At 43.3% G+C, this 27,977-nt stretch overlaps 1 protein-coding gene and 1 pseudogene across 3 annotated transcripts in view; both read right to left on the bottom strand.

Moving 5' to 3' along the window:
* LOC102453472 (opsin-5-like) overlaps positions 1-18,129 on the bottom strand; it is an 85,119-nt gene extending 66,990 nt beyond the window's left edge. For all 3 annotated transcript variants that reach the window (XM_089776281.1, XM_089776280.1, XM_089776279.1), the window contains exons 1-2: positions 17,388-18,129; positions 15,426-15,517 (exon numbers count right to left, since the gene is read on the bottom strand). The gene's annotated coding sequence lies outside the window, so the exon portion shown is untranslated. The remainder of the gene's footprint in view (positions 1-15,425; positions 15,518-17,387) is intronic.
* Positions 18,130-18,357: 228 nt separating this feature from the next.
* Positions 18,358-27,629, bottom strand: LOC149525294 (E3 SUMO-protein ligase ZBED1-like; annotated as a pseudogene).
* Positions 27,630-27,977: the final 348 nt, after the last annotated feature.

Here is a 27,977-nt window from a genome sequence, read left to right as displayed (position 1 = left end):
TAGGATTGTGTGTACAGATTTTGTAAATAAACAGGCTTGCACTTAAAAACACCTGACTCATATCATCATTTTCTCCTCCAAATGGAGACAATCAGGCAGTGTTCCAAATATTGGCTAATTAATCCAGTCAAGGGGCACAAGTAGGTCAAGAATTAGACCACAAGAATGGAACATAATATAGGAGCTCCCTAAAGAAACAGATCATAAAAGCACAGGTCATAAAAGCACAGGAGTGATCTCAGGCTATGCCTACACTGCAGGCTGCTTTCAGAAGAAGCTTTTCCAGAAGAAATCTTCCAAAACAACTTCTTCTGAAAAAGAGTGTCTATACCGTCAAAGCGCATCGAAAAAGCTATCTGCTTTTTCAACAGATAGCGTCCACACTGAATGCGGACGCTATCTCTCATGTAAACTGTGATTACTATGGGCAAAGTGGCCACCGGAGACCTGTGCTTTTTCCTCTTTTCTCTTCTATCAAAAGAACTCCCTCTTCCCCATCCACAAACACCTTTTTCCAAAAGAGCTCTTTTGGAAAAAGTATTCTTCCTCGTAGAAAGAGGTTTACCAACGTCAGAAAAACAACTCTGTTCTTTCAATTTTTTTCCCAAAAGAATGCAATGGCAGTGTGGATGTGAGAGTTTTTTTTCAGAAAAATGGCCGTTTTTCCAAAAAAAAAAAAAAAACGGCGGTATAGACATACCCTCAGTGTCCTATGCCTGATCCAGCAATGCACTTAATTATGTGTTTAACTCTATGCATGTAAGTATTCTTATCAATTTCAGATGGGAGGGGTGTTTTGTTTTTGTTTGCGGGGGAAGATTTGTTTTGCTTGTTTTTGTTTTTGCTGGCTTGGAGCCAAAGCTACTAAATTCAAAGTGTAAATTGGTCTCAATATTGACCATGCCCAATTTGGACATTCTGAATATATTAAACAGTCTACTGAGAACACTTCATCTTTTAAGCATCTGAAATTCATGTCTTTCCATTCAAAATAGAATTTTCTCCAGATTTTCAATAAGTCTTTGATGTGAACTCTGTGTCAGAGTATAACATTTCCAGATGGGTATTATACCATACATAAAACCCAATTACTATCCATAAGGTATCTTCTACCAAACAGATCCAACAGACCAAATCCACAATTATAAACAGAGAGATTGGCAATTAAATGGAAAAAAATTAAAATATGTTATGCTACCAATAAAGTAGTCTCCTTTACACTTAATCTAAAGATGATAATGTAAATGTCAACATTATTAACAATCCCATTGCTCATTATTGTAGCACCGTGGTCACCAACCAGTAGATCGCGATCTACCGGTAGATCTCAGGGGCTCTAAGAGTAGCTCTTGAGCCCTCTCTGAACTGCGCACCTGCGCAGTATATTTACATTAGATTTCCTCATGTAATGTTGGCGGGGCTTCAAGGAAGGGGCGGGGCAGTAGATCTTCGCCTGTTCTGAGACTTAAAAAGTGATCTTGGGTGTAAAAAGGTTGGAGACCACTGTTGTAGCAAAATCTTGATGTTAATATGTTCAACCTGCAATCTGCAACTGCTTCACACTACTTTAGTGCAAAAAGCATTAATTACAGCCGCTCCCCGAGTTACAAACAAGTTACGGACCAACACTTGGTCCATAACTCGAAGTGTTCGTAACTCAGATCCCAAAGAGTTACATGGCGACCGTGCTGTTCATAAGCGCGGATCGCCGTTCATAACTCACATCCGCATTTACGACTGCTTTGGTCGTGAGTGCGGATGGTCGTAAGTCGAGGTGGTCGTAACCCGGGGAGCAGCTGTATTCCCTTTCCAGTTGTCTCAACCCCCACCTTCTTTATTCTAGTCAACCATCTTTTCCCATGTTAGAAATTGGAAAATGCGAATCAATTCAGTATAGAAAGAAGTCACACAGGGCCTACTGTATACTGGCATTCATGTTTAACTCATAAAAATCTCATTATTAAAACACAAATGTAAATGAAGCCGCTGCAGGATTTTTCAGTCTGCCATGCTGCAGAGGGCCCTAGAATTCAAGGACCTGGCAGGAGGCTTGTGTGCAGGGGCAGGCAAAGTATGTCCCATGGGCCAAAGATAGCTTGCCAAGCCACCAGATCCCACCTGCAGGAGCCTCCGCCAAGCTTCCTGCCTGCCCCGCCCCTGCAAGCTGCTCAGAGCAGCTCTTTGAATGCTGCACACTCAGGGGGAGGAGGCTTTGGGCACTGCCCATACCCTCTGCACAATCTTGCAGCTCCCATTGGCTGGAGACTACCCAATGGGAGCTGCCGGTTTGCAGGAAAGGCAGCACACAACGTACCCCTTCCCTCCAGGCTCGCGACATTCAGAACAGCACAAGGCCCACCTGCTGCTCTGAGCCGTGTGTAGGGTTATGGAAGGCATGGACCCTGGCTGAGGAACTGCTGAACTGCTGGCTGAGAGCCACAGGTAAGGACTCCTGGCCCTAACTACTTCTGGTACCCCAGCCCTCCCGCCTCTACACCCTCTGCTCCCCCTTCCCATGTAACCCAAACCCTCTGCACCCCTATTCCTGCACTGATACTCCCCCCTCGCCGCCCCCAACTCTGTACCTCCTACTACATTCCTCCTCCAGTCAGAATCCTCTCCTGCACCCATACCCCCACTCAGACACTGCACCGGGTCACAATTCCCTCCTTCACCCAAACACCCTTCCAGATCCCACACCCCCTTCTGCACCCCATTCCCTTACCCCAAGCTCCCTTCTGCACCCACCCTCAGTTCCAGACTAGGTATGTGAATGGTTAACAGAGAGATGCTTACTGGTTACAGTTAACTGGTGGGGGCTGAGGCAGCCCCCTACCCACTGTGGACTCCAGCCTGACAGGGCCCGCCCACAGTGGGGGAGCACTCCCTGTGCCCGCCGCTGTTTAAGTTGTTAACTGGTTAAAATAACATTTAACCAATTTACAGATTAACGTAAAATCTCGAGTATAATGCGCACTTTTTCCCCTGTTTTTTTAGCATCAAAGCTGGGGTGTGCATTATACATAAGAGATATTTTTTAAAGTTTTAAACTCTCTCTCCCCTCCGCACAGAAACTTTCCCACTGCAGCGCGGTGCTCAGCTGGGCAGGGGATCCCGCAGCAGGCGCGAGCCCCTTCCTTCCTATACATACCCTAAAATCTCGAGTATAACGAGGGTGCGCATTATAGATAAGAGTTTAGTTTATTCAAGAATTCTGACGTTTAAAAGGTAGGTGCACATTATACATAAGTGCACATTATACTTGAGATTTTACGGTATACCAGGTTTTACATCCCTATCCCAGACTCCGCACTTCCTCCATTAATATCATGGAAGAGTGCAAACTTGATCACTCTTCCAAATTCTTGGAGTGGCTCCTCATCAAAAGTTATTGTCCACCCCTGCTTTAGAGTCAGCTTTTTGCAAAGCACACAGGGCCTTTTTAGGACATACTAATTAGCTACAAAGTATGGTAACCAGGACTTTTGCCCAAAGTCAGACCATCAGGAAACTGAACTACACACCCATAACAGAAAACCAAAATTAATGTAATAAAAAAATCATAACTCTCCTGGAGAAAATTTGAGTTTTGCAGAAAACAAATTTTTCAAACAGGAAATTCACAGCCAGCTCTATTAAAATGTTGTGCTTCATTTTTAGACATAACATAAAACTCTGTGGATGAAGTATTCTCAAAGACAGGAATATAAGCTCAGGAGTAGAACTACATCAAAACATTTAAGAGTCACTGTGCAGAAGGCAGGGCGCTTCATTTATATTCATATACACAAATAATTCTTACTAAATGTATATGAATGCTTAACCATAATCCTTTAGAAGACGCAGAACGGCTCTTCAAAAGTTTTTGGAGGCTGATTGGGAAATCTCAAGATTTTCCCTGCCTTCTCCAAAGGTACCATGAATGGAACAGCACAAGGCACTTTAACGTAAGGCCGATCGGACAGTCAACAGTCCCTTTTTTCGCACATCTTCTACATTTACAGAGACAGTTAAAATTCACCTTTTCCCAACCTTATGGGATGCACTTCTATTCAACTAACTGTTCATCCTGTTATATTCTAGTACAGATGCCTTATCCTGAACACATTCTGACCCAGCATCTTTTCCTCTTTCCCCACCCCACCAACATGCCCCCACAAACATACACTATGTCCTAAATAACATTGGAAAGCACACTTGGGAACATCTTACATTTCAATTTGTATTGATAATGTTTCCACTGCCTCAGAAAGACTAGCGAGAGAATGACTCATTCCATCCATTTAACTGAGGTTGACAAAGCAGGAATCAATAGGAAAACCTTTTTCACTCACTCAGTTTGAGCTTGTTAATGGATTTCAGCCACATAAAACAGCACTAAATAAGAATTCCAGTGCAGTCTGTGGGCACCTAAATGCTCACTCTAGCAGTAATGAAAACTGATCTTCCCATACATTAATCACTAAACATTGTACTTTCTGAATGAACTCAGTTTGAAACACTATATATAAACCCACTATCAACAAAATGACTAACGATTACAGAAAAGAAACCATTAGGCTGTTGTGGACACCTGGGCTACGTCTGCACTGGCCCCAAATTCCGGAAAAGGCATGCAAAGCAGGTAAGTCAGAATAGGGAAATCCGCGGGGGATTTAAATATCCCCCGCGGATTTAAATAAACATGTCCGCCGCTTTTTTTCCGGAATTTGGGGCCAGTGTAGACGTAGCCCTGGAGAGACAGTCCATGCCCTTTGTCTGTAATCAGCTCTTTTGATTGCAAATCATGAGCTGGTGTGGGGCTTAAAGTATACTGTTCAACTGAGGAAGAAGACAGTATAAAGCCATTATAAAGGCACCCTGTCAAAATTCTAGGAATTCAATTGGCAAGCAATGCATTGGTGTGTTGATCATGAACAGAGTCATCAAGAATATCCACTGTAAACAAAAGTCATATGCTATTTGGACCAATTTGTAAAGAACAGGTGTAATCCAGTTTCCTGGTTTGAGCTAGAGACCTGGTTAGGACACTTTGGTTAGCATAAAATAGTGTTTCTTTAACTTTTTAAGATCAAGGAACACCAAATAATATTGTTTTTAATGAGCAACACCAAGGATTTTGTTGAGCAAAGGGAGGAAAAAAAAAAAAGGTCAGAGGAAGTTAGGAAAGTTATTGAGAAAAAAAAATTTCACCTGCCCCTTTAAGGGCGGGGCCATTTTGAATTCTGTTGTTCTCCACAGCACTCTTTGACTGCCTCACAGCACACCGATGTGCCACAGAACAGTTTAAGAAGTACCATAAAGGTACTTCTTTAAAAAGCCCTTTGTGCTCTTCAGAAAACTGAGTAGAACACCTCCTGCAAGGGCCTTGAATTCTAGGGCCCATGGTGGCATGGCATTCTGGAGAAGCTGCAGCAGCTTCATTTAAATTTGCATTTTAAAAATTCAATTTTTAAGAGTTAAATACGAATGACAGTGAGTACAGTAGGCCCTGTATGATTTCTCTGTATAGTAATTTGCCGCTTAACATGTGCCGGCATAACATGTTTTCGTGATAGCATGATTTTTTGGGGGGGAACATTTATTAAACAACACAACTGTCCCCGCAATAACACGATTTCCCCAACCGGCTGGTCAGTTGCCGGCAGTTGCGCGGGGCTTCCCCTGCATCCCTGCAAAGCGGCAGAGGTTCGCTGCTCGCCGTGCCATTCTCCGGCGACCCCCTCTGGCCACATGCCTCACGTCCAATGAGGCGAGGTCGCTGGGGAACGGCGTGGCGAGCGGCGAACCTCCACCGCTTTGTAAGGAGGCAGGGGAAGCCCCGTGCAGCTGCCGGTGACCGGGCAGCTGGGGAAATCCAGCCGCCAGCTGCAAGCCCCCTCCCCTGTCCTTCCCTTCCCTTCCCCAGAGCCAAACACCTTCCCTTACTGCTATAACCCAGTCCCCTTTCTCCCACAGCCTTATGTCCCGGTCCCAGCTGCTAACAAGTGCAGGCTGGAGCTGCGAGTGCACGTGCGCTTGAAACACAACCCCCCACCTTTTCCATTATTTTCAATGGGAAAATTGACTCCGCATAACACGTTTTCACTTAGCACGATCATTTTCTGAAACGTATCTACCGTATTAAATGAGGAATTACTGTATTCAGAATTCAATTCCATTTATGTTTTCCAATTTCTGACATAAAAAATCTTTAACCAGGCATATGAAGAAGCTGGGAGTTTAAGCAATCAGAGAGGGAATGATTAATGCCTTTTGCACTACAGAGGTGAGAGACAGTTGTGGATTGTGAGATGAAGACATTAATATCATGTTTTTGCTACAATTATTAGCAATGTCATTGTTAACAATGTTGACATTTATACAGCCATCTTTAGTTTCAGTATTAATTTCCTGCTGAGATTTCTGGTACATTACCAGACATATTTTCAGGTTATTTATAGCAGTGTTTCTCAACCTTTTTTTTTATATAAAATACCCCTTTTTCAAAAAAAAAAAATTACAAGTACCGCCAGTACCTACAGTTTTCAGACATACAAACATTTTTTCTACCATTGCAACTCATTTGTTTAAACAACTTAATAATAGCCAGGCAGGCGATTAAATGTTTGGGTGTAAAAATTACAAAAATAATAAAGCACTATAAAACTTAACACAAAAATTCAGTTTACCTCCAAATTTCAGTTGTGTTGACGTACCCCTCAGACTTCTTTCGAGTACCTCTAAAGGTACTCATACCATTGGTTGAGAAACACTAATCTTTAGACTCAGACAATATATGCTTGTATTTTTTCCTAAATCTGGAGGCTAGCATGCCCCCCCACCCTTTAGGGCCTACTGGAATCCACTTACCGAGGCACATACATCAAAAATATACTGTTGTCTTATGTTTAAAGGGAATCCTTACCTAATGTAGTCTATTGGTCCAAATTCCAGACTATATGGAAATATAAATGAATTTATTTATTTATTCATTTATTTAAATATTTTTACCACACCTCTCTAATTAAAATATTCAAGGTGGCTTACAAAAAATGTTAAACACAATATATATATAATAAATTTAAAATATGAGACCCCAGAAGAATATAAAACCTGCTAAAAAAATATCGAGAAAAGGAACATACACTTATTGACTCAAACATCAATAAAAGCACAGGTAAAAAGGGTGGTTTTAGCCTGACGCCGAAACAATGCTAGCATTGGTGCCATGCAAATATCCCGGGGAAGAGAATTCCACAGCATGGTAACAAAAGATAAGAAGGCCCTGCTCCATGCTGATGTTAATCTTATCTCGATAAGTGGAGGAACACTGAGCAGAGTCTCCCCAGCTAACCTAAATCCCCAGCAGGTACATATGGGAAAAGGCGGTCCTTTAGATACCCCGGACCCAACCCGTTTAGGGCTTTATAGGTCATAACCAAGAACTTAAATTGTGCCTGGAAACATACCAAAAGCCTGTGCAGCTGCCGGAGCACTGACATAATATGCTCCGTATAAGGGGTATTAGTCAAAACTCGAGCAGCCGCATTCTGGACCAGTTAGAGTTTCCAAAAGCTCTTTAGAGGCAGCCCCACATAAAGCACATTACAGTAATCCAGTTGGGATGTAACAAGAGCATGGATCCCTGTGGCCAAGTCATGCTTGTTCAGGAAGGGTCACAGCTGGTGGATCAGACAAATTTGCCCAAAAGCACTCCTGGCCACCAAAGAAATCTGGTACTCAAATGTTAAAAAAGGGTCCAGGAGGACTCCCAAGCTGCGTACCTGTTCTTTCAGGGGGAGAGTAACTTTCTGTTTTATGCATTATTATGGAACACAAGACAGAAAGCACATCCCAGGTTCCACTGTCTACTACATAATAAGAAAGTGCACAGAGCTCTGAGTGTGAGTGCTTGAGAGTAGAACTAGTTGCTGAAGCTGGCTCTAGGATATGGTACACAGTAGCCCAAATTGCAAGCACCACTGTTTACACTTAAAACTTTTCTGTATAATGTGCAGCCAAGGGAATCACACCTACATACTGTATGAGGCAAGCGGTCATAGATTAGAAGTCTACATTCAAGTATTCAATACATATGCAATGCTCACATGGGGGGAAAACCATAGGCGTAAATGGGGCAAGTCCACTAAAGACACCATGTAAGATTGCCTCACATCATTTGCATATGCTAATAGGCTCTCATGCTTAAAGTGCCATTCCTTTTCTGAAGAGTGACTCTAAACATAGCATTGGGGGGGTTCCATGTTTGTTGTCTTCATAGTATACCTATCAAGGTTGATTCTCCACTGCTTTGCATCTGGGAATATAATTTGCATCTGTGTTGAGAGAGAAGTGGGTATAGGTAAAATGCTACCAAATAAGCATGGGAGGATTTTATATCTACTTCATGTAACATCCACCAGACAGACTTGAACATGGGTCCTCTGGAACTTAGTATAGGAGCCTCTACAGCTTGAGCTATGCTGGCTCACCCAAGCTATAGAATTCTATTGTTCTTATCTCTGGGCTGTACTTGGTCTAAGCACCATTCCATGAGACATTGAACCACACTAGGTGTTACATTCACACAGGTGAAAAGGACCACAGAAGGTAGAGTGCCAGAGAGATTCAAGCCCCAAACTGGCAAACTGAAATGTGCAACAAAATTAACTTACTTCCTCTTAGCTATATTGATTTTGCAAAGCTGGCAGAAGTGTTTAAGAAGCAGCATGGTCTAGTGGACAAGGTCTCTGGAAGCCTGCGGTCTCTCTGCCTCATTGTTCTTCTGTCTCCCTTCCCATCCTGAGTCTGTCTTGTCAACTTAGACCGGAATGGGCAATAATTTTCACAGGGGGCCTCTTAATGAACTTTGCATGTGCTCACTGGCCTGCTCCACCACACCAAAAGGGGTGGAGCTTGGAGCAGAAGGGGTGGGACTGGGGAACTAGTCTACCCTCAAAGTTGTCTGGGGCTGCAGGCTTTGAATTTAAAAGTACAGCAAAGGGCTCACAGCTCCCAGGCCTGCCACTACCACATTGACTGGCAGCCTCCCGGGGTTGCTGCAGCTATTTAAAGGCTCACGGCTCCAGCTCCTGCCAAGGTAGCGCCATGACTGCGCTTTGGGAGCCATTTAAAATAGGATCCTGCTGCCTGAGCCATCGCCTGGAAATTTGGTGGTATGGGCTGCAGGATATAAATAGGAAGTGGTCAGATCAAAGTGTTAGGTGGGCCAGATTTGGCCCCTGGGCCTCATCTTGCCCAGCCCTGACTTAGACTGAGCTGTTTAGGCCAGGTACTGGTTCCATGTATGTTTTTAAATGCAGTGCTACTCAATGCATCCTGATCTCAACTGCAGTGTCTACGTGTGAACTGAATTCAAATCATATTGGCAAAAAGAAGTTATTTCAGCCATCCATGGCAGAACATGTGACTGACTACAAATGTGGAGCAAATCTGCAGGGTAAATTCCAGTTTCTGTATAGCCACTCTGCAGACCTAGAATCATATTTAATTGCTTGTAGCTGAAAATTAAACTGCCGTAACACATTACTGTGACTAAACCTTCTATTTTGTACACAGCATTGACTATGAAAGAGCCACTTCAGACACTTTTTTTTAAAAAAAAATTCTTTGATTGTTTTGTTATTTTGCCCTGAAGTCTAAAATCATGACTGCCACCAAGAGCTGTGTTACTTAAATAACAGGTGCACACAGAATCAGGAAGATGTTACAAACTGACCATATAACTTGGTATCTATTTCTCCCTGCCTGCACAACAGGAGAAATGCAGCCTAGGCAGCGGATCAAGATAGTCTTTCCTGCATCTAAAAATGTGTTAAGAAGAATGAGGAAAGGAAGAAAATAAAAGAAACACAGTCATGTCTGTAAGCCTGTAAAGAGACTTGTCCTTGCAGATGTAAGTGACAATTCCCTGGGTACTCCAGGGCTACAGCACCCATGGAAAAAGATGGGACTCAGCACCCCATGGCAGCACCCTTATCAGTGCCTCCTCCCAGCAGATTAGGTGTTCTACACCATGCAAGAGGCAGTCTTCAGGGGAAGGGCAGGAGCAAGGACAGGGTGGACTCAGCAGAGGGGGCAAAACAGGGTGGGAAGAATTGGAGTGGAACCTTGGGGGAAGGGATGGAGTGGAGGCAGAGCCTGGGACAGTATCTCCTCTCCCCCCCCCCCCCCCCCCCCCACACACAGATTAGAATTCCAGTGGCTATTGCTTGCAGAAATTTAGAATGCGGTAAAAACGATCAGCCCCATGAAACGCTGCTGCAGATTTATGCTTCTAGAATTATTTACCATGGAAGAACTCATACAGACAAATATGGAGTAAGGAAAGAATGGCAGCTGCACTTTTAAAATTAAAACTCCAAGATAATGAAGGCTTTCATGAGCAGTGCTGATAATGTTGACTATTATACAAATGTTAGAGATGGAGATTTTATCAATAACTCTTAACATCATAATCTAGTCAACAAAAGGTAAAAGTCTCAACGGTACCTTTATTTGGACTCTAAATTTTCACCAGAATAAAAAATATATTTGCATATTGTGACTACACAACTTCCTCCAAAGTTACATACTCACATTCCAAAGCAATCGCAGCAAGATTCAAATAGATTGCATACCATAACAAAAAAACAAAAAACAAAACCTACATTTAAAGAATCCCAAGGTAGCAAAAATCAAGCACTCCAAAGTTAGGAAATGCTAGAATTCAGATTGCCTGGGCTAACTTAATTCAGCCCCCTCATGGGTAGGCATTCTGATACAGCCTTTAATTATATGATCATGGTCATTGTATCCCTCTTCATTCAGTGTCACATCTCAGTTTCAGCACCGAGGAGTCAGAGTTTCTCAAAAATACAATTGTAAGCATAGGCAAAACAACATATTTGTTCCTAATTTTGTTCTCAGACATAGCTAACACACTTTTAGTTGAACCTGTCTCCCCCAAAAAATTAAACATGAAACTGAAGCCCTAGACTGGAAAATTTTAGACAAAATGGTTGTAAGCAACTGAAAAGAAGACTGGGGAGAGTCTGGCAGCCTTAACTGCAGGGATCACCTACCATATTCGCTGTAAGCTGTGTGTTCAGGAGAAATTCAAATGCCCCCCAGTTGATTAGCAGAGCACCCACGGCTAGATTTTGTTTCTCTATTGGTGATACATATTCACACATGCCTTGGTACACATAAAAATACTTATTCTGCACATGGATAGAAAAAATTCACAAATGGGTGGAAAAGATTAAGTTGTAGGCAATTCCTCTAAATTAGAAAATGTACTGTTCTCAATTCAGTGCAATCTGTGGGTGGTCAGTTTTTATTTCCTTCCCATCCCCCTTAAAAAAAATCAGGTCACTTAAGTATTGAAATATAGATTTAGGAGTATAACTTATGCTTCTATTTTTGAAAGTCTTGGCCCAGCTCTTCCCTGAATCAATTTAGGCCAGGGGTGGAGAACCTCATTCCAGTCAAGGGCTGCTGATGCACAGAAAAATCAGTCAGGTGCTGCGCACAATGAGAATCCAAAACAAAAAAGCCCTCACTGACATTAGCCCCCAACTGAAGAGAAAGACACTCCCTGCATTCCCCTTGCATACCAGAGCTTAGGGGGGACCAGTCTAGTAGATTTTGTGCTTCCAACCCAGTGATTGAGCAGCAGGGGAGCTGGAATGCCAGCACAGGCTACCCAATGCTAAGAGGGGCCCCTGAGCCTCAGGGGTTGCATCCAGGCAAGAAGGGGGCCACATCCAGCCCCCAGGCCTGAGGTTCCCCACTCCTGATTTAGGCCCTCATCCAATCAGGATGTTTTCTGATATTTCCAGAACATTTTAGATAATGATGTTAAATCACATGAAACGTCTACCTAATCTGTCTTCCTGGTTTGGTAATCATGTTCCTACCTTTGCAGAAAAGGCAGAAATGGATGTCAATAGATCGCTGCACCACAAACACATGAAATATATGCAAAGACACAACACATCTCTCTCTAAGCACTTTCTCTAAAAAGTTACAGCACTCTCCTGGTGCTGTCCAGAATCTCTGCAGAGCTGGGCACTATAGCTTTGCCTCTCAGACACCCTTCCCATCCATGCCCACAGGAAGCCCCTTTCATCAAGGTTTGTGAGGGTGTCCACAGAAGGCAATGTGATGGCTGTCTTACAGAGTGTCTGCAATGACATATCTTCCGGCTGGATATAGAACTTTTAGGGCCACTTTCCCCTGCATAAAAGAGCTGGAGGAGGAGGATCTCCTCCAAAAATGGTAGCTCAGAGAACTCGCTAACAAGAGCTCTAAAAAGTATAAACCTGACCTTCATTGTCTCAGCAAATAAGGAAATTATCTACTGAGCTAAGTAACTAGGATACATATAGGAGTACTCAAATTCAGTGGTTATGCTGTGCTTCCATTTCCCACTGTCACTGACAGAAAATCAGAGAAGACTACTGTGAAAAATTTGTCAGATTTTCGTATCTGGCCGAGTACCTTTTTTTTAATTTTTGGTGATAGGGTATGAAAGAAGTGTTGGGGGGATTACTGCCACTTTCAATTACAGCTCTGGTTTACAGTTCACTTGGCATTTTATTTATTAACTGTGTGATGAACAACAGGTCCTTGACTAAAAGGATAAAACTGTAAAATGCCATGGTACATTTTAGGTTTGCAAATACTTTTCAAGTTTATAACATCAGTCTTATTTGCAGGGAAACACAAATCATGCAATGTCCCCCAACCCATTCCCTCCATTTTTACTGGACACCAAAGGGTTATTATCATCAGAGGGTCCACGACACTACATACCTGCTTATTCAACAGGGATGTGGGTAGAAAACAAGGATATTCATAAAAGCTAACCAACCAGTTTAGGCTCAGGCAACAACATATTGAATGAACCTGGTCAAAAAACAGGGAATGTGTTTGCAATATAGCTACTGTTGCAATTGGTGCCCCAGCTACCCTTGTCAAGCAGTGCCTGTGCAGGATTGCTACCATGAGAACATCTGATATTTTCAGTGCGCACAAATCTATTTTCTCCAAAATGGTTTCTCTCTGCCCTGCATTTAAGGTTAATCAGCTCGTTTTTTTCACTAGCACTGTAATCTGTTTTCTCAACTCTCTCTAATATACTGCAATAGGCAAAAATATGTTTTCCTTCTCATCAGAATCATGCTGGGTAGTTTCTTGCTCCAGCTTTATTTCATTTACATTTTGTTGTGGCCAATACAGAGGAGAAAAAAGCCTGGATACGTTTCGTTATATAGCGAGAGATTGCATTTATGGTAGCACTGTAGAAAGCTGAACCTAATACATGCCATTGCTCCAAAAGAGGTTCTTTTTTCCTCTTTTTTATCATTTTGTTGCTTTTCTCTAGACTCTCTCCAATTTGTCCAGATCTTTTTTAAAAGCATAGTGCCAAAACTGGACACAGCACTCCCCAATAACAAACAGAGCAATTATGTCCTATGGCCTTACATCCGACATTCCTGTTAATACACCCCAGAAGGATACTAGTCTTTTTCGCAACTGCATCACATTGTTGGTTCATATTCAATTTGTGACCCACTATAATCCCAAGATCCTTTTCATCAGTATTACATCCCACATTTCATATTTATTCACAGATTTATTTTCTTCTGGAGTGTAGTACTTTGCCCTTGTTTGTACTGAATTTCATTTTGTTGATAAATTGGAGAATTAGTTGAATTCTAATCCTGTCCTCCAAACTGCTAGCAAGCCTTCCCAGCTTGATGTCATCCACAAATTTTATAAGCATACTCTCCACTGTATTATCCAAGTCATTAATGAAGATACTGAACAGTGCTGGACCCAAGACTGACTTCTGCAGGACTTCGTTAGGTACATCCCTCCAAACTGACACTATTATTAAATCTTGGAGCATGATTTTTCTACCAATTGTGCACCCTCTATACAATAATTTCATGCAGATCCCATTACTCTAATTGCTTACAAACACAATGGTGTTTCAGATTCCCTTTCCCTGATATGTTGGGTATTACAGTGTCTGCTATTGGGAGTTTTCCATTCAAGTGCTTTTGGAGGTTATAACAGATTTTCATAGGTATCAAATATAGAAAATAAAATCCTGACGTTTCAACCTTTATATTTCTGTTTCTCCTGTTATTTGGTTGTACCTAATGTTCTGAAATTAGAAATTTGTTAACCCTAATAACTTTGGGCTATGTTTTAGGGCACTATTGAACATATAAGTTGGACCACTGAAGTCAATGGGATTTCTCATGTGAGGAACTGATCACCAATTACAGAGGGAGATTCACTACCATCTAGCCCCTTAAACACCAGTGGCATGTTCTAAGAATCTTTACTTTCTAAATGTTTTAGAGTAAGATTCAAACAATTTTTCTCCACCCCTGTATAAACAGATTTTTAGCCAACACGTTGCACAAAGGATTGTATTGACCAGTCCAAAAATAAACTGATTAGTTGACTGGTCAAACACTGCCTAATTCTGAAACATTGCTGATTCAAATACTGCCTAATGCTGTAAAAAATGTTCAACTGTTTTAAAGTACAAATGTATTAGAACAGTAACAAAAGAGTAAAACATTATGGTCTCCAATAGGCTTAGCCTTAGACAAATATCTATGTCTAATTCAATAAAAACAAGTTATGGTACTGAGATATTTTAACTCAGAAAAATGCAAAAAACATTATAAAATATTGTTCTAAATATTAAGGAATAATTATTACCATTTATTTTAGCAATATTAGGTTAGCATTCAAATGTGAACATTATTGAAGATGAAAGTGTTACAAAAGAGAAATGTAACAGAAAAATAGAGCAAGTATAAAATTTAAAAGTCATTATTAAATGTACTCATGCTAGGTAAGCAGCAGGCCAACTCTTCAAGAACTTAACCTTTCATTATCTGTTGGGGGCAGTATATAAACTCTGTTGGCTGGGGATACAGGTGAGAGGAAGAACAGGAAAGGGATTTTGGTTGAGAGAGGAAGAGTGGGAATTTACACATGGACATTTAATGTGGGTTGTTTGCTTTGCTGAGGGTGGGGAAGGCACTGGGGCTTAATAGCTGTGATATTTTTGTGCTTAAGAGAGAGATCTACAACCTGTGCATCTCTGCTCTTTGTGTTGAGGGAGGAGGTTTAAGAAGTCCCTACTCTACTTCCTTCCATTCTTTATTACTGAGCCTGCCATTCTGCAGACTGCCCAACAGGATGTCACTTCTGGGCTTGACACATCAGTTACGAAAGTAAAAAAAATTGCTTCAACCCCCAGCACCCCTTTCATTCCAAATGAAGCACTGAACAGGATGCTCAGTCAGCACAGACACACAACACTGCCAGACTCTCTGCAGAACCTACCTACTATGATGCAATACTATACTATGTCAGGTTTACAAGCAAAGATTGGCAAAGTTTCTTACCTTGATCCCAAAGCCTGACTGAACTCCAGAGTACCACAACCAAGTCACTCTGTCTTCCAAAGGAAGAGGGGAATGCTGAGTCCACTGGTTTTCTTTGAAAAAAAAATGGATACCAAAGCTATCAGATTAAATGGGAAAAGTGACCCGTTTCATATAGAAACCAGATACTGAGAAATAAGAGAGGAGCAGCAGGGCCAATTCAAACAAATATGAGAGCCATTGAGCTTGGGCTCCTTTTGTACAGCTCAGAATTCAGCGTGTGTACCCCTGCTCCACCAACCTACCTCAAACAAATGAATCACAGCTAGAAAATTGAGATCCACAGGGTAGGAACCAGCTGACAACGTATCCAAAGTTATTTCCTCCACATGAGCAGGTTATCGCCACAGAACTCTCATTTACCACAGAAAACAGATTGTACCTTCCTCCAAGCGCCAAGTGCAAAATATCCCGCCTTCATTTCAGCCTCAGACTGGTAGAAAGAAGCCCCAATGACTTGTGTGTTCCCTGAAGCTACAAGGTTTGACAGCACTTTCTGAACTTGCCTTGGGTACAAGTCACAAATACATGACAACACTATGGACATGTCTACATTGCAAAAAAGCACCCTGGCTGGCCCACATCAGCGGATTCAGGGCTTGGGCCATATAACTGTGGTATAGACACCTAAGCTTGGTCTGGAGCCTGAGCTTTGGCACCTGGAACACACACAGAACCCCAGAGGTAACAGAGATATAGAGACATAAGTGGTACCCAAAGACATCCAGGATAATCAGTAGCTTAGGCTCTGATCCTGCAGACATTCAACCTTGTCTAAATCACAGAAAATATTTTCAAACGGCACCGAAGTGACTTTGGGGGTAAGGATCATACAGCTTGGATCTGTACTATACACAATTTACTCAAACATCGCTCTAGTAATCTCTTCAGCACTGTGTCGGCATTAGAGAAGTGAAATATTTGCTCAATAAACAAGTTGCCTGGTTTACCCTCCTCTTTTTGCTCATAGAGTAACCACGTGAGTAGATATAATCTTTCTGGAAATTGTTATTCACATTTATTTGGTGAATATCTTTTCAGTAACCTCTTTTATGAGCTGATCACAAATGGTCACAGTATGTTTTCTGCACCCCTCAAAGAACCTCACAGTATGTTACACATGAGCCAGCCCATTTGAAATAGCTTTCTGTTGTTACTAGGCATTCCCATCTATTCACATGCTTTGTGAACAGAAGCACTATACTTCAGTATGCCTGTCATCCTACAACATGGATATGGTCAGGATTAAGTCCCACTGGGGAATATTTAGATTTAATTTTTCATTGGACTTTTTAAAGACGTATTGTTAGAGCTCCATTATCTAACACTGATTCCCACTGTAGTGGGAAGGTTTGATGCCCAGCCAGCATAATAGTCAGCTCATGGTTATGGCTGCAATGTAGACATGTCCTTATGGTTTCTGCCTGTCTAGTCATCCCAGAGGGCCCCTGTCATGGCTCCTTCCCCACTCTAGCATGATAAATGCAGAAGTGGGGGCCAGCAAGTGTACCCCAAAGCCTTATCTACCAGGCTTTGGTATAAAACTTCCCCAAAAATCTTAAAAACCTAGATCTTGGGAATAAAACTTCCACTGCCACCACCCAACTGTTGATAAAGAAATCAGGGGAAAGATCATTTGGGAAATCTCACCCCTAAAATAAAAATCAGGGCACACAATTAACCACTGCCAGGTTAATAAAAAGAAAAGAAATAACTTTTATTATTACAACAATATTCCTGTTGCAAGCATAATGACTAGATAGGAAGGTAACAAAATATACTCATGGAGAAACTCCATGGGCCTAGAACTTAGTTACAAAGAAAAGCCAAAACATCTTTTAAACAGTGCCAGATCTCAGATCCCATACCCAACCCTTAAAACAATAAAGCCTAACGAAACTACCTAAACTTTACCCTACTTACAGAAAATGAGGAATGGTGCCTTGGAGAGAGAGAGAGACATGCTTGTCCCTCTCTGTAGCTGCAGAGAACACACCCAGAGACACAAAAGGGAGAAAGGAAAAAACCCAAATTCCTTTGTCCCAGTTTGAAAGTCCCACCTACATTCCTACTGGTCACTCCACCTGGCTAGGTGTAGTTAACCCCTTAATCCCCAGGCTGCTGGCTAACCCTCATAATCATGACATGCCCCCCAAATCACAGACGGTGCTGGACAGCCTCTGGCCACACCGGCTGTGATTTCTTCCTGGAGGTCTGAGATAAAACATAGTAAATACATTTATGCACTCTTGACTAGATTATTGAATACATGAAAAGTAAACAAAATGCTTCCATATCCATGGAGTACCATAACAGATATACAGAAAGTATACTAAGTAATAGAGTCCAAAAATGCCTCATTAACCAATCAAACTCTCAGTCTCAAAATCAAATTTAGAATAGCGTGGGGTCTTGATCTAAAGTTCAATTGACCAGGTTCTGTGCCTCTTGTAAAATATACCACTGTCATACACCAGGCCAGGTCTTGGCACCGCTGAGGGTGTCAGCTCAGGGCGAATTGCTTAAAACCAGGGCTACTTATCGCCCTCAACTGGGGTCCTTCCCCAGGCACCCCTCAAATTACACCGAGCACTTCAGCTGCCTCCCCGGTCAGCCGGAAGCCTCATCAGCAAAACCCCTTAGACAGTCCAGCTTCCCTGTGCCATCACCAGACTTAGGCCTCACACACAGGTGAGAGGTTATAAAACCCACACTCACCAACTCCAAACAGATCCTCCTGGTCCAAAGGACTCACCCACAGTTCCAGGCCAATTTTCACTTTAGATCTTACCCACAAGATCACGCTGGGCCAATCCTTTAGAATCTAAACTCTAAAGAGATATTAATACAAGAAATAAAATGTTGAGAGTAAGATTGTTAATGAGAACACTTGTCATACATCAGTCACCGAGTGCTTGATGCAGGCGGTTAGCGAAGATAGTACAACTTCTAGCTTAGCAGTCTTTAGTGTCAGCCCCAAAGGGCCCTTTGCTGTTTCTTGCATCTTCCAACTGGAGCTGGTCACAGGCAAGCAGTCCATTTCCATTGCTTCCTTCCAGACGGAAAAATTTTTAACATCCAAGAACAGAGTCCATTCCATAACTTCATATACAACACCATACATGTACACAAGTATCATATATAGCATCAGCAGAGGAGAAGCTTTCATTCGACACCTTACATGGGCCCCTTTGCTCAGCATTTGGACCCAACACCCAAATATTAAATTTACCCATGCCCACTTTGGCAATGGTCTGAAATCCAATTAACACCAGTACAATGTAGGTCTCCTTGTTCCCCATAACGTAGGCCTCTTGGCACTTAGCCATGAAAATAAAATGTAGTCGTGCCTCAGTTTCCCTTTTTACATAGCACACCAATTTTGGGATTCCCCTTCTCAGGTGAGAAGCTCCAACACTAATTACAAGTATTAACAGTGAAATACCAGTGTCACAAAGCTTTTGAACATACAGTGTGTCATTGGGTACATCTCTTAACAGTTTCCAGGGTTATGGTACAAAATCATGCACAATGGACATTGTTACCAGTCTTAGTAACAGCAGTACAGTGGTTATGCAAGTTAACATAAGCAGTAGGAACAAATCCACCCCAAGTGTACATTGACAATTCTGGCTTCTTAGATTTAAAAAGTTGCAACCTTCCTGGGCAACCACAAGTCTTGCCCCTCCCCCATGCCCTGTGGGTTTAGGTTGTGAACTCCCTCCCACACAGACATAGGCCTGCCTGGATGTTGCTCCCCTGCTCACAATAGCTATTGAATTCCTTTGCTCCTCACAGGATCCTTCTATCCCCAAGTCACTTTTACCCCCCTCAGGCACAGCAACCTGCTGGCCAACCTCACCATAAGGATCCTCTTCCTTATGACTTTCTGCAAGCGAAAGCTCATCTTCCCCTGGCCCAACAGAAGCCTCACCCTGCTGAGCCACCATCAACTCCTCCTGTGATCCCTCAATCCCCTGAACAGGCAGGTCTTCACACAACCCCCCCTTTAGGAAAACACACAGACTCCTCTGGGAGAAGATCAGAGACCTCCCCGTTCCCTTCCGGGCTTCAGCTGCCCCCAGAGCTAAATCTGGGCCCGCAGCACTCTCCCCAGCCAACCCAAGCTGACAGGCACCTCCTGTAGTTGCTGGCCCCCACTCAAATGTTGATAAAGAAATCAGGGGAAAGATCATTTGGGAAATCTCACCCCTAAAATAAAAATCAGGGCACACAATTAATCACTGCCAGGTTAATAAAAAGAAAAGAAAGAACTTTTATTATTACAACAATATTTCTGTTGCAAGCATAATGACTACATAGGAAGGTAATAAAATATACTCATAGAGAAACTCCATGGGCCTAGAACTTAGTTACAAAGAAAAGCCAAAACATCTTTTAAACAGTGCCAGATATCAGATCCCATACCCAACCCTTAAAACAATAAAGCCTAACGAAACTAACTAAACTTTACCCTACTTACAGAAAATGAGGAATGGTGTCTTGGAGAGAAAGAGAGAGAGAGATGCTTGTCCCTCTCTGTAGCTGCAGAGAACACACCCAGAGAAACAAAAGGGAGAAAGGAAAAAACCCAAATTCCTTTGTCTCAGTTTGAAAGTCCCACCTACATTCCTACTGGTCACCCCACCTGGCTAGGTGTAGTTAACCGCCTAATCCCCAGGCTGCTGGCTAATCCTCATAATCATGACAGCCCCTAATGATGACCTCAATCACCCTGTACTGTAGACCTGGCCTCAGTTGACTAGCCTGCTGTGTGCCATGGATAGAAGCAACGTAAGATTATTTTTTGGCTTTCAAAGATCAGTTTCACACAGACGACTATTGCTTTTGTGCTCATGAAACAAACACGGAGTGGTGGGATCATATCATTATTCTAGTCTGGGATGATGAACTATGGCTGCAGAACTATTAGATGTAGAAGCCACTTTCCAGGAAATTTGTGAGGAGCTTGTCCCAGTTTTGCCAAGTCTGGGCACCAAAACGCTTCTGTTGATGGAGAAGCATTTGACAATCGCATTGTGGACTCCTGACTTCAACCAGTGAGTCGTGAATCAGTTTGGAAAAGGAAAGTTGACCATTGAAACTGCATTAACAGCTGTTAATCTCACCCGGCTCCAGAAGACTGCGATTTGTGCATGGAATGGTGGATGGTTTTGTAGAAATCGGTTTCCCCAACTGTAGAGGGGCTAATAAATGGAAAGCATATTCCTACTCTGGCTCTGGACCACCTTGTAATGGAGCACATCAGCAGAAATGTCATTATGCCTTCATCCACGGAGGTTTTATGAAGTTATTTTTCTAGAGTGTAAATGGAGGTTTCTGTCTCTGCTGTTTTCATTTGTACCAAAGAAAAAAATATTAGAAAACAGAATATATATGGAAACATGATCATGCATAATTTATTACACTGTAATAATGAACTCAGAGACAATGGAAGGGTAAGATTTATTTTGCAAGATCATTTATATGGTAAGACTAATCAAATAGTAGTACATTAAAGAAATCATGCCAGATCTTATTTGTGCCAGATTCACTGAAAAGATGGTTTGAGAACCAATAATCATCACAAAGCAGCTTCAAGCAGTGATGAAAATGACAGTGTCTAAGTAAATAACCAATAAGCTAAATGACAGATGCTAAAACTGAGGACTCAGTTTTTCTTCGTATGAGGTAAATGGCAAAATTCCCTACAGCCTTCAGTGGGAGAAGGACCAGGACTAATAATTTTAATGTGCATATACGTACGTCCTTTTAAGTTTTTCCCCACAGATAGAATTTATTTTAAAAGTTCAATTCTACAGAAAGCATTTTTGTTATATTGCTTTATTTAAAAAATCATGAGAGTTCATTGCCAACCAATAGTCAGGTCCTAATAACTAGAACAAAACCACAATTGTCAGAAGAAATTTCACTAATCTTTGGAGTGACACTGAATGCCTACCTCAAGATGCCCAGCATCTGGGCATCTGCAGTTTCTCATTTTTAAGTGTATTTATGAAGCATCGACAATTGTGGACACTGAAATATTTTGTCCCCAATAATTATGTTCAAGAGGCCTTTCAAAAAAAACCTTCAGATAACCAAAACAAAAATGTGACTAAGCAATCATAAAAATGGTCTTGGAATTTCAACAGAAGTGTTAGAAAATAACTCAGGAATAAGAAAAACAACAAGGAAACAATGGATGAATGGGTGTGAGGGCCCAAATAATGATAATCACAAAAGTCTCCATGGCTAAAATATACCTAAAATGTAGAATTATTGAGAGAAAAAAATAAACTTATTCAGTAGCCCACAGCAATTCCCCTGGATACTGCTGGGCTGCCTCATAATGCCTTCTTGCACAATGCATTCCCAAACCAGCTAAAACAGCAAGATGGATGAGATACATACATCTCCGAAAGAATGTTGACAAGGGACTCTAGTGCACCATTTAAATTACAGTGAAAGATGCCTGTTGGGCTATACAGTCCATCCCATTCCCAACACAGCAGTCACATATATTTGAATGCTTTGTTCAGTCTAGTTTTAAATGAATTACATGAAAATGTGTTTGCCGCTGCCTTCCTGGGTGAGACTGTTCCACAATCTAGTGGCCATCATCACTGGGGAGATGTATACAGCTAAAAAAAAGTTATTTTACAATTGTTTTTGTTCCTCTTGATTATATAGCGTGGAGCACCATTTACATTTTCTCTCAGCCACCGCTGTTTCAACTTCACAGATATTTGAGGATGGTTATTCTTTTAACTTTGTATTGTCATTTTGCCAAAGTATTTGCATTTAGGGCAAAATCCTTCTCTTCTAACTTATCTCAGCAGCTCCATGAACTTCCAGAAATATATTCATGTGAACAACATGAGCAGGATTTCAGCCATTGTTTCTTTTGACCTTTCTTCAAAGCGAGAGATATTTTGTACAATTTCCTCTTCCTCTCTTACTGGAAATGGATGATTTATTATTCAAATGTTCTCTGTCTTTAGATCTTTAGATACTTCTTCTGTGACTTAGGCTTCCTGACCTTCCCTGTGGGAAACCAGAAGCCGAGTGGGATCAATTAACTCTAAAATAGTACAGATGGTAAAGGAGTAAGTAAGGGTATGTCTACACTACAGCACTAATTCAAACTAACTTAATTCGAATTAGTTAATTCGAACTAAGCTAATTCGAACTAGTGCATCTAGACCTAAAAACTAGTTTGAATTAGCGTTTTGCTAATTCGAACTAGCATGTCCACATTGAGTGGACCCTGAACCGGGGTTAAGGATGGCCGGAAGCAGTGCCGGCAGGGCATCAGATTAGGACTTAGAGCGTGGAGCTGCTGTCTCAGGCTAGCCGAGGGCTGTGCTTAAAGGGTCCCGACCCCCACCCCGGACAGACAGTTCTCAGGGGTTCCCCGCTCGCTTGTATAACTCGATGAGGGACAGCAAAGCAGTCCTGGCTTGGAGTGCCCTGAATGCCCACACTGGGCACATCACAGCACTCGGCCATCAGCCCGGCTGCACTTGCTGAAGGATGCCATCCGGGGGGGGGGGGGGCGGCCAATCGGGGGGCTGCAGGCGAGCTTCCACCCCGAGGAGCCCGCAGAGCCAGCCCAGTCCTCCCCATTGGGGGCTTGTACCCCATTCCTCCCTCACCTCCTTCCACTTACCCCTCCCTAGCCCCCCTTCCTGATGTACAAAATAAAGGACACGTGTGTTCAAAAATAGAAACTCTCTTTATTGAACAAAACTCGGGGAGACTGGGAAAAGGAGGTGGGAGAGGGGAAGAGAGAGGGTGGAAGAGGGGAGGGCAACTAAAATGATCAGGGGTTTGGAACAGGTCCCATATGAAGAGAGGCTAAAGAGACTGGGACTTCTCAGCTTAGAAAAGAGGAGACTGGATAGGATAGGCGTCTATAAAAGCATGAGTGGTGTGGAGAGGGTGCATAAAGAAAAGTTCTTCATTAGTTCCCATAATAGAAGGACTAGAGGATACCAAATGAAATGAATGGGTAGCAGGCTTCAAACTAATAACAGAAAGTTCTTCTTCACAAAGCAAAGAGTCAACCTGTGGAACTCCTTGCTGCAGGAGGCTGTGAAGGCTAGAACTAGAACAGAGTTTAAAGAGAAGTTAGATAAATTCATGGAGGCTGGGTCCATGGAGTGGTATTAGCCAGGGGGTAGGAGTGGTGTCCCTGGCCTCTGTTTTGGAAGGCTGGAGATGGATGGCACGAGACAAATGGCTTGGTCATTGTCTTCGGTCCATCCCCTCTGGGGTAGCTGGTGTTGGCCGCTGTCGGTAGACAGGCTACTGGGCTAGATGGACCTTTGGTCTGACCCAGTACGGCCGTTGTAAGCTCAGGGGTCAGGGTCGGGGTCTCAGTGGACCACGTTGATTTTCATGCACACCTGCTCCTGGGTGGCCAGGCTGGCAGCTATCCTGCCCTAGACGGCCACTTTCCTGTGCCTAGTGCGGCGGTCGTGGATGAGGTCCACGATCTCTGCACTAGACCAGGCAGGCGCCCGCCTCTTGCAGCCCCGGGCAGGCTCCTGGGAGCCGCCAGCCTGGTCCCGGGAAGAGGCAGAGGGCTGGGTAACAGCAGGTGGCTGGTTCATGCTGTGCCAGGTGCAGGGTCTGCTGGCTGGGTGCTGGCAGGCTTGCACCTGGCACGGGCATCGTAGCCAGACCGTGCCCCTTTATGGGATCCGGGGCCGGGAGGGGGGCAGAAGAGTTTCCCTGGTGGTGCCCAGAGTGGCCACCAGGGAAAGCTGGGGAGGGCTAGCCTCCCACTAGTTCGAATTAAGTGGCTACACAGCCCTTAATTCGAACTACTTAATTCGAACTAGGCGTTAGTCCTCGTAGAATGAGGTTTACCTAGTTGGAATTAAGCGCTCCACTAGTTCGAATTAAGTTCGAACTAGCGGTTTGTATGTGTAGCGCCTATGAAAGTTAATTCGAACTAACGTCTGTTAGTTCGAATTAACTTTGGAGTGTAGACATATCCTAACCTATCTGTGATTTCAGCAGCAGACGAGTAACTCCAAGATGCAAAATTTGGATATGGATCCAGATTTCAAACACTGCCAGAATGTGAGGACTTTGGAGCCTGGGATTTTAGTTTGGCCCATTACATAGGTACAATACAGCTGCAAAATTCCTGCCCTGATACTGGTTTGGCCTCTAGACACCATCAAAATTTAGTGATATTTGGCCCTAGCACATTGGTTTAGGGTTGCCTTTTAGCTGCAGTGGAAGAATAGGCAGATAAGGAATAGACTAGGGGCAGGCAAGATACGCCAGAACCCTCAGGCAAGCTGCTCCATGTTTGCCTCTGCACCACGTTCTGTGAAGAAGGGTCAAGACTTTGTGGACTGTCTCCCGTCCCTAGCAAAATAATCCCACCTCCCATTGGACTGAAACCAGGGTTTTTTTCTAGTGCCAGCTCTCTCGGCTCATGCAGATCAGCTATGTCTACACTACAGAGTTTTTCCAGAAAAACAACTGTTTTTCCGAAAAAAAACTCACGGAGTATCCACACTGCAAGCATGTTCTTTCGACAGTAAATTGAAAGAACAGAGGAGTTTTTGCACAATTGGTCTTCCTCATTCTATGGTTTGGCCTCTAGACACCATCAAATGAGGAAGAAGCCTTTTTGTGAAAGAGACCAGGTGCCCTGGTGGCCATTCCATGAATACCAATCACTGCTTACTTTCAAGAGAGAGTCCATGCAGTCTGGACGCTCTCTTTTGCAAAAACACATTGCTTTTTCGATGCACTTTTGCAGCGTGGACACTCTCTTGCACAAGAAGTTTTTGTGGAAGATCTCTTCCGCAAAAAACTTCTTGCACAAGAAGCCTGCAGTGGAGATGAAGCCTCACTTCAGCCATAGCAGCTGGAGGTTCTTTTATTGCTAATGGTAGTGAGGCACCTTGGCCTCTCTGACCCAAAAGGAGAAGGACTCTCTTTGACCCCCTGGTGGGCAGAGCCAGAGCAACCCAGCCCTACCCGCAGGAAGGCAGGCCCAGAAGTGTAAAAGCAGGAGCTAAGAACTCAGTTGGAGCCCAGCCACAGAGGAAGCCAGACACTCTGCCGAAACTCCCGAGAGAGAAGGAGAATTGTCCAAGGCTGAGAGAGGAAAATTGGCCAGGGCTGCTGCCGGGCCCAGAAGACTGGCCAGGGCCATCCAAACAGCTGATTGACCCCAACCCAGAGCTAATAGACATTCTGCCAATGCCGTCTTCCCCGGCGGACCCCTAGGAGTAGAGGCTAAGCCAGGTAGGCCCTAAGGGGGAACTTGGAAGCAGCCCAGAGGTAGTCGACCCAGCGCTGGTTGAGGAAATGGAAGTCAACTGCGTGGGGCATTGTGGTCAGGATCCCCGCTGACCTAAGTGACCTGGTTGGCATGTTGCAGTTAGAATCCATGCTGCCACTGTTAAGGTTCTGGGCTGGGATGCAGTGGAGTGGGTGGACCTGCATCCTCTCCCCCATCTCACTACCCACACCTTGGGTGGCAGGTTCCCCCTGTGGTGGGCAAAATCCCTGCGCCTGTTGGCTCTCTGCCAAAGCAAAGAGACCTGACCACTGCTTGGCCTGAGAAGGCCTGAACCTTTACTTTGTTTGTTGCCCCATCCTGAACAAGGGCTGGGCCTGTGAACTGCTGCTTGGCCAGAGCATTGGGATGAGCCCTAGGACTTGTGATTGCTTCGCCCTGAGCTAGAGCCATGGCACTAGGACTACTATTGGGCCAGAGCCCCCTAGATTCATGTGGGCCAGCTCTGAAGCAGGGCTCTACAGGACTAACTGGCCTAAACATCATGTAATGAGGCAGCTTGGCCTCCCTCCAAGCTGGTTAGTACACTAACCTTGAGGCAAGTTCCAGAAGCCTTGACTTAGCAGCAATCTGGAGAATAGGTGAAAGAAATCACATGTGTTTAGGTGGGGATCTAATAAGAAGGCAAAAAGAGCAGGTTTAGCAGTTAGGGCAGGATCTCTGGGTTTCATGAGATGCACCAGAGAGAGACGAACAGCTGTTTTGAAAGCAACTACTTCTCCATTTTCAACACAAGCTTCGCTTCTGAGGTGAGTTTGGAGAAGACTGTTGCAAACTGGATAAATATTTGAAATTGCCACTGAATATTCAGCAGACATGGCAGATGTAGCACACTTTAAAGTGGAAAGTACCAGTAAGAAATCCTCTATTAATTGCCAAAGCTCATCTTGCAGCTGACGCATTTGGGCATCACATTGTTTTCTTATAGCACTTTCTGAGAGCACACCTGTTATATCCCACCTTTGCTCTCTGAGTCTTTTGAACAAGCCATCTATCGAATTCCAGCAAGATTAAGATGACTGGATCAGAGTGTGTCGCTGAACCTAAAGCTGTGTTTGTTTTCTTTCTACTGCTTTTGCGGCCATGGTGCTGTGGTAGAAGTGTGCAACTAGTCTATTTGCAGTTGGAACAGCACAATCCACACAACTGGAAGAAGAGCCATCATTTAGGGCAAGCAGCAAGATATGGGCAAAAACCGGTTGTCAGATTCCCATACAACATACCTTGGTTTGTTGATGAGCAAAACATTGCTTACATTATTGTTTATGCACGCCAAGACACGACCTGCCACTTTCCACCTTTCTGTTGTAGTGTTTAATTTTTCAGCAGGGTTTTCTGCTGTGTGTTGTTCCGTCTTTACTTTCCATCTGTAGAACTGAGGATTGAAGCTCCTAATTTTCAATGTAATGGCAAATGACAGTCATGTAGCTTTTGGTAGTTAATGCAGTCCAGCAATGAGTGGTGAAAACTACTTCAACACCGTTTTCCAATTTTTCACACACTTCACACAAGGTTACAGTCTGTCTCACAGGCACACGTTATTCAGGTTATACAAAACTCATCAGTGCACGAAAACCTGAACCCTCAATGACACTTATGGGCAGCATATCCGTAGTGATCACCATGGGCAATAGGTCAGTTAGTTTTTCCTCGCTTTGTACACTGCATTATCTTGAATTGCCGTCAGTGTTGGATTTTTTTGCCTTCTTTTGTCACATGAAACTGATATTCTTTCCATACCTCAGCTCTGCATTATGCACTTGACATTTAACAGAGACTTCTGTTCTTTTTGTGAAATGATTCCAAGCAGTAGTCTTATTCAATCACTCCATCTTCACTACGGAACTTTTGATCAGTACTTTCCAAAAATCACAATAGCTTCCATGATGATGTCTGAACTTTGAAGAATGCTGCCAAAGTATGACAAGCAGAAGGGACACAGACAGTATTAACAGAATGCTGTAATGTGCCCGGGAACACAAGGACATATAGTAGAACCCTATTCTTGAGGAACGCTGTTGAAATGCTGACAGCAGAGCCCTCGGTGGGGGCCAGCAGCCAACATCCAGGATGCTGGGTGCCCAGGGATGTTGGTGGATAGCAGCAAAACCCCAGGTGCAGCAGCATCCGGGACATTGGACAAGCCGGAATGCTAAGTGGCAGCAGAGCTCAGTAGCATA

This window comes from Pelodiscus sinensis, chromosome 2 (genome assembly GCF_052426305.1).
Source record: "Pelodiscus sinensis isolate ZL-2025 chromosome 2, ASM5242630v1, whole genome shotgun sequence".
NCBI lineage: Eukaryota > Metazoa > Chordata > Testudines > Trionychidae > Pelodiscus > Pelodiscus sinensis.
The sequence above is the reverse complement of the archived record's forward strand: the minus strand, read 5'-3'. Positions and strand labels throughout refer to the sequence as shown.